The sequence below is a fragment of the Hoplias malabaricus genome, chromosome 1 (assembly GCF_029633855.1).
Source record: "Hoplias malabaricus isolate fHopMal1 chromosome 1, fHopMal1.hap1, whole genome shotgun sequence".
NCBI lineage: Eukaryota > Metazoa > Chordata > Actinopteri > Characiformes > Erythrinidae > Hoplias > Hoplias malabaricus.
This window is the reverse complement of record NC_089800.1, coordinates 76,891,770-76,902,490: the sequence shown is the minus strand read 5'-3', so window position 1 is coordinate 76,902,490 and position 10,721 is coordinate 76,891,770. Positions and strand designations below refer to the sequence as shown.

General features: G+C 40.3%; 1 long non-coding RNA gene across 1 annotated transcript; it reads left to right on the top strand.

Moving 5' to 3' along the window:
* The first annotated feature begins 899 nt into the window (after positions 1-899).
* Positions 900-5,368, top strand: LOC136687748 (uncharacterized). Its single transcript, XR_010800519.1, has 4 exons — positions 900-1,111; positions 3,627-3,858; positions 3,984-4,045; positions 4,910-5,368. It is a non-coding gene; the product is annotated as an uncharacterized lncRNA (long non-coding RNA).
* Positions 5,369-10,721: the final 5,353 nt, after the last annotated feature.

The window sequence follows — 10,721 nt, the reverse complement described above, 5'->3', positions numbered from 1 at the left end:
ACCACACATTAAAATCCTTAGGGTTAAATGATCACCTGTGAAGTTAGCAGTAGGCCTATATTTGTGGCCATGGCCATGCTGCAGTGAGCAGGGCCAAGCCAAAAGCAGTCATGTGATTGGCTGTGACAAATGAGGAACTTCACCGAAAAACAATCACTCAAAATCCAGACTATGGCCAGATTAATGTCCAGACATCACTGATACACAATAGATGGGATACGCTTTGTAAACGAACATTTATGGAGCTAAGGGATTTAAGAAATGTTTTATGTGCTGCTTCGAGTTTAGACATTTGCAGTGAATGGAAAGCAGTGGCATCACTTTGCATGTGTTCCCTGAATATATTTGGACTAATCCAGTAATCAGCATCATTACACAAAGAAGAAGACAAAACACTGGCAGGCACTGCTAAATTAAGCATAACCGGTTTCTTAATCCAAAAAGAGTGTGACAGACATAAATAGCCAAACCAACAGGAAATCACCATGGTTTCTATATGTTATATATAGAAATATGTATTTTATTAATATTTGTGAGCTGCACATAATTCACTTACTTTTGAGTTTACATTTTTATTAGTTGGAGAATTATAAGCTATATCCACTAGGGGGCAGGTCAGGGCCAAAACATGACTGGCTACACCACAGTCTCCTCGGCACTGTCCCAGTTCTTGCCCTAGGCCCTGAGGTCCTCTTTGAAGTGCACATGTTCTTGTAATTGTTGAAATTTGAACAACAGGGGCATAAATGTTCAAGTTGCCAGAAATTTGAAAACGGCAATAGGGATATGCTTAGCTCATGCAACCCTTAACTGTAAAAGAGAACATAAGGTGTGAACTGGCAGGCTGCTGCTACATAAATTGTCCTAAACAAAATCATTCCTTAGCCAGCATCAGGCCTTACTGGAGCCAGCGTAGGGTAGGGTTCAGGAAGGCCATGAGCAGGCATGGGCTTACAGTGTGGGTGACATGGTGGTGCTACATGTGGTGTATAGCTGCCACACAGCTCCAGGGTTCAATCCCCATCTTAGTTCCCTGTCTGTGAGGAATTTGGCGTGATCTCCACATGTCTGCATGGGTTTCCTCCCACAGTCCAAAAACACATCTTGGTAGGTAAGTTATTTGAAAATGTCTACAGATATAAGTGTGTAAAATTTTGCACAGGCGTGTAAATGTGTGAGGGTGTAAGTGGCTGTGCCAGTGTGTGATGCCAGAAATGGACTGGCACGTTGTGCAGTTTTACCATTGATACCAGTTTGAGTCTGGACATGAATGTTTGAGCCTATAGAGGGTTCTCTGAACTGAAAAAGATTTTGTGTTTTCAGGTTGGCTGCCCGTATTGGGCCATCCTGGTTTCATCACTGACCAGGGTCCAGCATTTAGCCTGTGAACAAAACACACGGTCTGCATGTATGGGCCTCATGTGGTTTCACTGGCGTTGTTGCTTAACAACAGGTAGAAGTGCAGCCCAATACTTTAAACAATGCAGAGTGTGAGTCCTGAGGAAAAATAACTCACTTGTTAAGGCCTACTGAAAATGCAGCGTGGACTCACTCTAACAAAATGGCTGACTAGCACATTGGGCTAATATTCTCAGCTCTGTTTTTGTCAGTACGAATTCTGTGTTAGTATCACCCATATATTATCACAGTGGGAAAAAAAGTGATCAGGAACTCTCTGGAAAATGAAATTCATTTTTCCTATCTGCTCCTGCAGATGTAGTATATGCAAAGCCGTCTGAATTAACACAGAGCTGCCTAATTAAAGACATGTTCCACGGAGATGGATTTAGCTTCTTAAATCAGATGCAGCTCCCTTCTGAACGCAAGACATCTGCGTTTAAAACCCATGTTAATTGGGTCTTGAGCACTGGGTGGGAATTTCTGAACAGATGATATTGGTCTTTGAAATCATAATAGAAGCCTATGAGCTAAAAAGCTTCATGGTTATTGGCGCAACTGGATTAGAACCGAAAGTTTATGAGCAACAGCTCATTCAAGCAATAAATATTACATTTTATTAATAGGTAGTTGCTCCCCCTTTGCTGCAGTAATAGATTTAGATGTTGGAACATGTTGGAAAATTTCTCTGAAGATCTGATGCCATTCAGCCATGGGAAAACTGAGAGGTCAAGTGTTGATGTTGGATGATTAGTTTTGAATTAGAACTGCCATTCCATATCATCCCAAAGTTATTTAATGCACCTTTATGAGCCCATAAAATGCCCCTCTAGCCAAGGCTTTGAGCATGGTGGCCTTTCAAATCACTGATTATAATGGATGTCTACAAACCCTTGGACTTAGATTAAGAAGAAGTTTTTAGTCAGCATGAGAAATTACTATGGTCATCAAAGTCCAAATGTAATGCATTTGTATGTCTACCCCAGTCCCAGCTCAAAGATGGCAGAATTTCTATAGAAACTGTACATAAACTTGAAGAGCGCTCATTTCAGCAATGATCCCACACATACACACTGCATATTACAAACCAATTGAGAAATCTGTGGTTATGAATGGGGTTGACCTCAATAGAGATGGTCATTACTCATGTGGAGGTGGTTCATTGCCATGGAGATAAGGGTGATTTATACTTTCGGCAGTTGAATGCCTAGCCAAGGTCAGACCAATACTGTTTCTGTCTCAGTGAGAAAATATGGAGATACTGGTTATGGTGGTGATTGGTCGCATGGGAGAAAACCGAAACTGAAAAAAGGGAAAGTAATAGCAAGGTTGCACTTCAAAGGGGAATGAAATTCAATTGACCCCCCCCAACCCCAGCTCCACAATATATTACACTCTACAGCTTTTAATTCTTTAGAGCCCTTAGTCTTATGAAACAGAACAAAACTGGAGCTATGAAATAAACAAATAAAATATGAATAGACTGCAATCCATTTGTTACACTGCATGCTTTTTATTCTACTCTTAACCTGTTCTTTAATTGCCAGGAACCCCACAGGACCACCACAGAGCCGGTATCAACTGCATGAAAGGCAGTGGTGATGTCTTAGTGTGTGTTGTTCTATTATGAGTGGAGCAGACACAGCAATGTTGCTGGTTTTTGTTTTTAAATTCTGTGCCCAAGGAATCTGTGATCTGCAGCCATTTGAAGGTACCATTGATGGAGAGGGTTAAACTGGTATTTTGGAGGGACACATGCTGCCATCAAGATGAAGTGTTTTTTTTCTAGGAAATTCATGTTTATTTCAGCAGGACAGTGCCAGGGTTATTCTGCATGAGTTACAACATATGGCTTTGTAGACACAGAGTGTGTGTGCTTGACTGACCTGCTTGCAGTGCAGATCTGTCTCTTATCATGCAGCTCAAGTTGTATAGAGCAGGAATGGGCAAAAATTCCACTTACCTAACTAAAACAATTACTATCTTCCATTCCCAAATGACTAAACTGTATAATTAAAAACAAAGGTGATATGACCTAGTGGTGAGCATACCTGTCCCAGCTAAGGTTCTCTTTGAAGACACTGACAATCTTATCTATGTCCTTTTGTCTGTTAAATAAAGATTCCAATGAATTAATGAAATACAGATTGCAGTTTTTATTGCCTTTTTTAAAAAAGTGTCCCAACTGGAAACGGGGTTCATAGATAAGGTTTATTTTTCACTCCTAGGATGTGTATGCACTGCCCACACTGGAACACCAACAAAGTACCTGCACCTTTCCATTGACTTCAACTCCTACAGAACATCCTTCAGGACTTATCTCCAGCCAGACCTTTGATATAGGACTTTTACTCATCTGCCACCTGAGTGGGAGAGACAACCTCTCTAAATGGAGCAGGGCTTTGTTCAGAGCAACAGAACACGACCAAGGCGAGAAATGCATGGAGAAGTGCAACAGTGGCAAGTACACAATTTCCTCATTTGTGGGCAGTAATTATTCACCTTGAAGTTGTTCAGGTAAAGCTCTAAAGATAAATGAAGATTAATAGCATGCAAATGCTGGCTTCCTCTTTTGTACATTTCAGAAGATCAAGAGTGGCATGTAAATGCGAATGTCTCTTTCCTGTGGTTTTACACTATCAAGCTGGTGAGTCATCTGATGTTGGCCATTCCTTGATAGAAACAGCTGTATATCAGCTTAAGGTCACCATGCTCAATGCCATGCATGGGCTAAAGTGTTATAAAGTCCAAGTCCTCTGTGGTGGTTCTTGCTTGTGTGATTCCCTGGGCACTCACCCATGCATGCAAAAATCCAAGCATCACTGCTGTAATTAATATACACTTACTAGCACCACATAGTGTATCTAGGCCTTTACACTGAATGATCACTGGATTAGTAACACCTACCTACCTACCACTGACCACACAGAAGCACTTTGTAGTTCTACAATTACAGACTGTAGTCCACTAGATTCTCTGCATACTTTCTTATGGTGATGGCTTATTCTCAGCGCTGCAGGGACACCAACATGGTGGTGGTGTGTTAGTGTGTGTTGCACTGATACGAGTGGATCAGACACAGCAGTGCTTCTAGAGTTTTTAAAGCCTTCAGTGTTACTGCTGGACACCAACCAAAATTATCCAGCCGACAGCGCTGTGTGTCCACTGATGAAGTTCTAGAGGACGACCAGCACAAACCGCGCAGAAACAGATGAGCTACTGTCTTTGACTTTACATCTACAAGTGTCCCAATGAGACAGGTGTGTCTAACAGTGGACACTCCAGCAGTAAGAAAGTATACAGAAAACAGGTGGACTTCAATGTCTAATTGTAGAACCACAGAGTACTGTCTGGTCAGTGGAGCTGATAAAATGGACAATGAGTGTAGGTACAAGGTATGAATGGTTCCTAACCCTAACACTATATAAGGTATTGACATTTGTAGAATAGGATTATCCCTCTAATGCAGAAAGCAGTTGTCTGAGAAATTATGGATGATTTTGTATTTCAGACGGAAACAAGGAAGGCTGAGGCTAGCTCTAATTATGAAATCAACCCTACCTATAATCCATGGCTAATGGGCATGCTGAGTGGAGACCCTTACCAGCCCCCAGCTCAGCTGAAGTGGTCTTTAACCACCCCGAGGGCCCGCATCATCCCCTGTGTCTGCACTCTCTCTTTTCTGAACCACTGATTACCTGCTCATACACACTGCAGGGAAGATGCCTCAATCACACTCAATCCATTGAGGCCTCATTATAGCCACTGGTCTCTTATAAAGCGCTAAAGGATGTCAAGTTCCAGGTCATTGTTTCATGTGGAATAATGAGGTTTATTAAACCTTCCCTAGTTGTTAGCACCTGCTATTCCCTTAACTTCAAATGACACATATCCTAAATGCCCTAAGATACTTTGTCACACTTTATAAGTGCTGAATTCAACTACTTTAATATGCATCCATTGTGGGCTTGTACTAAAAAAGCATGAAATAACATTTTACTACATATTTGGAACAAAGTAGCTGCCCAAAGCAGCTTCACATTGTGTAATTGGGCCAATAGGAATGCTCCAAAGTTACTTGGAATAAAATTTTTTACCTTGACTTCCAAAGAAGGTTAAGAATGTTTTTTCCCCTTCTCCTGTAAAGCTGCAATTTTGGAGATGCATGTTTTTCATTGGACACTGATGATATGCTCAATGCCAAGTGTTGGCTTGGGAATTATTTGCTGTACAACTGCAGATGATGGCATGCTGTACCATGATTCAGTACCTTTGGGATGAGTTTGAGTGACATTTATGATCATCATCTGAACTCACTGATGCATGTGACTGAAATACTCAAATCCTTACAGAAATCATTCATTCATTCATTATCTGTAACCCTTATCCAGTTCAGGGTTGCGGTGGGTCCAGAGCCTACCTGGAATCATTGGGCGCAAGGCGGGAATACACCCTGGAGGGGGCGCCAGTCCTTCACAGGGCAACACAGACACACACACATTCACTCACATTCACACCTACGGACACTTTTGAGTCACCAGTCCACCTACCAACGTGTGTTTTTGGACTGTGGGAGGAAACCGGACCACCCGGAGGAAACCCACGCGGAAACGGGGAGAACACACCAACTCCTCACAGACAGTTACCCTGAGCGGGGATCGAACCCACAACCTCCAGGTCCCTGGAGCTGTGTGATTGCAACACTACCGTGCCGCCCTCTTACAGAAATGTCCCAACATATTGTGTGAAGCCTTCCCAGAGCAGCAAAATATTATTATGATTGTTAATATTATTTTTAATAATTGTTCTAATGGTTTTTATTGGTGAGGTAAACGCACAGCTTCATTTTGTTACAGAAGGCAACTGCACAAACCACAGTCCAACAGAAAAATCCAGAGTACAAAAATAAACACAGCCACAGGTATCAAAAAGGCAGTACAAAGAAAAGCAAAGAGAAAAACAAAGCTAACTCAAAACCAGAAGCTAAGCTGAAATGCAATCCAAATGGCTATGGAAATGCACAGCATAAAATGACCAATGGTGAGACTTCACCAATTTCGCATTGTGGCAGAACCAGTAATGTCAGCTGGTATCATCAGAGTGCTGTGGTCCTGGGTTCGATCCTGGCCTTGGATCAATGTGAAGAGTTGTGTCTGCTTGGGTTTCCTCTCAATTTTCCGGTTTCCTTCCACAATCCAAATACATGTTGGTAGATGGCCTGTCTCAGTCAGAAAAGCTCCACTTTGGTGACATGGGAGCATTTTGGTTTTGAGACTTTGTCATGGAACAGTCTACACAGCATGAGGCAACACCACAAAGTAATATCAGTATGTGAAAAAAGCAACGCTATATGGTGAGTATACAGCCAAAAGATTAGGTGAGACTAACAATGCTTCAGTCCAGTCCAGTCAACAAACTTTAATCACATTGTGTAGTCACAGTGAGGTAACTAAACCTATAATGTATTAATGTATGTATAATGTATAATAATGTATAAAGTTCCCTCCTGCACACTTCAGTCAAGTTGCTCTCCCAGAACTGTTTGTGGAATGTAGGAAAAAAGTTTGAGTTGGATCTGAAAAATGTGGTATAGTATGCCACAACAACTGGGACCACTGCACCGTACATAAGTCTCACTCTCATTTTCATAAATGATGAGTATCAGTTGAAGAGTCCCTGCATACAAATGGCATCATCTCCTGTTGACCACATGGGAGAGAATATTGCCCCTAAAACAGAGTGTATTCATGTTTGCATATATTCATATAAATGATCTATTTAGATTTACATATTGACCTTTGTTGTGATAAATGTTCTTTGTTTGATTGTTTTCTGCCAAAAAAAAGTATTAAAAACATGTTGGAAACACTTCATGTCATTTATGCATTAGAACATAGAGCAGTTATTTATATTTTTCTGGTATATAATGGTTATGCTCCATCATGTTTTAAATCTTTTATACAGTAAATATTGAACAGAACTTTTTATAATTTAAATAAATAAATACATTTTATTTAATAAATAAAGCTAAATAAAGATCTATAGTAATCTCTTAATTTTTTACTTATATTTAGTTCAGTGAATTTAGTTCATTAGTCATATGAATAACCTCCTCTCAGTAAGCTGTCTCTTTATTAGATGAGCTCAACCCCACCACTGTTGTGTCGTCAGCAATTTTTTGATTTTCAATCATTTGAAACGTATAGCAAAAAGGGACAGTACACACTGGTGTACCACTTGTACTAATGTTTAAGGATTTTGTTATCTTTTATTGAATTTAAATACCTGGGCTCCTTGCGGCAGGAAATCTAGAACCCAAAAAAGCTAAAAGTTACACATAGGAGGCATGAATCTTAAAGTGATTTAGCATATCATGTATACATGCAGATGCAGCATGAACAGATACAGAAGCTCTACATGCAATATGTAGATTAATTACAACGTTCTGTGTTCAATGTTTTGGCCATATAATGTAGCTTGCTAAAAAATTATTCCACAGATTTGACAGCCGCTGTCTAAATAAATAAAGGGCAAAACATTTAAGTAACACAGTTTACAGGGAACATTGGACTGGAACTTGTTATTATACTATTGTGTCCTACTTAAGAAAGCAGGAAGTGATCAGAAGCATTTTATTTATTTATTTATTTAGTGACTCCATTATGCAAACGGAGACCAGAGGATCATTTATTATAGTGCTCAATTAGCTCACATTACCTTGCATAAAACAATCTGATTACACAACCAGGCTTTGAAGTGAATTAGCATAGTTATATAACCTACGGATATCCAATATACTAATATGGCATACTGGCTATTAAATGAAAAATATCCATCACCGTACATAAAAAAGACATAAACAATACACTTGCAAAAAATATAGCACACTCTAATATTCTACTATAATCCATTTTCTCACTTTCACTCTGCTCGTCAATGGTCAGGATCCCCACAGAGCAGGTATTATTTGGATGGCAAACAAAGTGAAAGGAGGGTAACAATGTATACAGAGCAGCCCCCCATTGCTCCAGCCATTACTTCTACTCTTCTGGAAATTAGGTTAGTGAGGTCAGATGCTAATGCTGGCTGATTAGTTCTGGATCACAACACACACCTTAAATGAACTGAATTCAGTCATTGTAATGTGTGTCTACACATATTTGATAAATATTCTAGATGTGTTTGAGAGAGACAGAGTTTGAGAGAGACAGAGAGGGACTGGCTGACTGTCAGAATGGGGAGCATCTCCTGGATCAATACTCTTCATTTCCCTCTGCACAGAAGAGACTAGTCCAGCTAGCTGATTTAGAGCCCCTACTATTAAACACACACACACACACACACACACACACACACACACACACACACACACACACACACACACACACAGACGAGAGAGCTCCTCCTGTCCCCCTGTTGTTTGTGGACAGGACTGAAACAGCCTCCTTTTGGGTCATGTTGCTATTAGGAGATCTCAGGGGATTTAGCTAGCCCCCATCTCCTTTCAGAGCGCATGAATTACAGAGTCTCGATGTGTGGCTATCACTGAATAATATCCCCAGCCGCTCCAAATGAAACACTAACCATTTGTCCTGCAGCCCTCCAGACAGACGAGTGCTAGAAATGAAGGAGAGGATAACACATTCAGACAGAGGGCTGATGATGCGATGTTTAGCACAGATTATGCAATGATATTCCCCTGTGACAAAGGGAAAAAGACCAGTCTGATTGCATCTCCAGCCCTCTCTTTAGAATTGTACTTCCCGCAGTTAAAAAATAAACAAAAGTCACACAGTTCTCCCATTAGTTCAAGTGTACACAGTCAGCAAACAACAGATTTCTTTGGGGGCTGAAATTTGATTTGTTTTGCAGTGGAGCTATCTATAAAGCTAATGTAGCCAACAAGTAATGCAAGCTAATGCCTTACTCATTAGCAACTTGCTAATTGAGTTGTTGAGTAAATTCAGGTGAGCCATAGTCAATGCCATGTGTTCATCAAAGCAAGGCCCAATGAAGGCCCCAACATGGGGCATTGGAGCAGATTTTAATACCTATGGGATGAGTTGGACTGGGGTTTGTGATTCAGAACTAAACATTCAGCATCATCTCCTGACCTTCTTAATGTTTATGCGTGCTGCAGTTAGTGCTGGACGATATGACCCCAAATCAATATCAGAAAAAATTGAACGATTTACCTTGATACAATTAATGAACGATTGATTTTGTTTTGTTGCCCTCATAGTTCACTGACAAGGCTTGTAGTGTATACGTTTTTTTTTAATGCTGCTGGGAGCTTGTGGGATTAACGTGGTTCACAGAAATAGTTTTTTCCCTAAGTGTTTACATTAATATATAATCAGAATGAAAAATAATTTCATTATCGTGATAAAACACAGTAAAATATGTGTGAAACCACAGCCTTTTAGGGCTTCCGTATTAATCTGTCTTGGTGCTTATACAGAACAGTCAACTGGAGTGGGGCTCAAACCCCTCTCATTATCATCAGTAATGCTGTTACCATGGCAAGGTCTGCATGGCTACTCTTTGCACATACAGCTGTGCATATAGTTTTTCAGTGCCAGCTATATATAAATATATATACACCCACACAAGAATTTCAGTAGTGACGTATCCATGCATTCCATTTTGCCTCGCAATGACTGGATTATGCCAAATAAACAGTTAACAACCAATGTATTCATATTAAAAATTATAAATACAAATAAGTAACAATACAAGAAAAGTAGATAATAATGGTAATAGGGAAGCACGGTGGCGCTGCATTTAGTGTCCAGGGTCCTGGATTTGTGGGTTCGAGCCCCACTCCACTTGACTGTCTGTGAAGAGTTTGTTATACAGAACTGTTACTGGTTCTGTCATCTCGATGTATCTCCAAAGTCTACGGGGTAAAGTAAAGGAAAGATGCAGTTTGTATTTGAGCTGTGTAGGAGTCGAGGCTGAATAACAAGTGGCATGTTCTAATGAGGGCTCTGATTAGGCTGAAACTGCATCATCAATCAACAGGAATGGTTCTGCTTTAGGAGTGGAAGATGAGTGCAGAAAGGATAAAATTAAGACTTGCTCAGGCGAGAGGCCACCCAGCTGGGAACAGACGTTCTATAATGTTGATGTGCAGCTTTTATGCTCTTTCACCAACTAATGAACACCAGTGTATGGGGGAAAATAGTTAATTAGCAGTAGATCAGAACAATTCCTTTATAATGATTATTAGACTAAAGGAGATGTATGGAGAGGGGTATAGTCATTCTGGAAGTTTAGAGACCAATAATAATGCAATTTCTTTGTAAGTTCTAAAGCTGAAT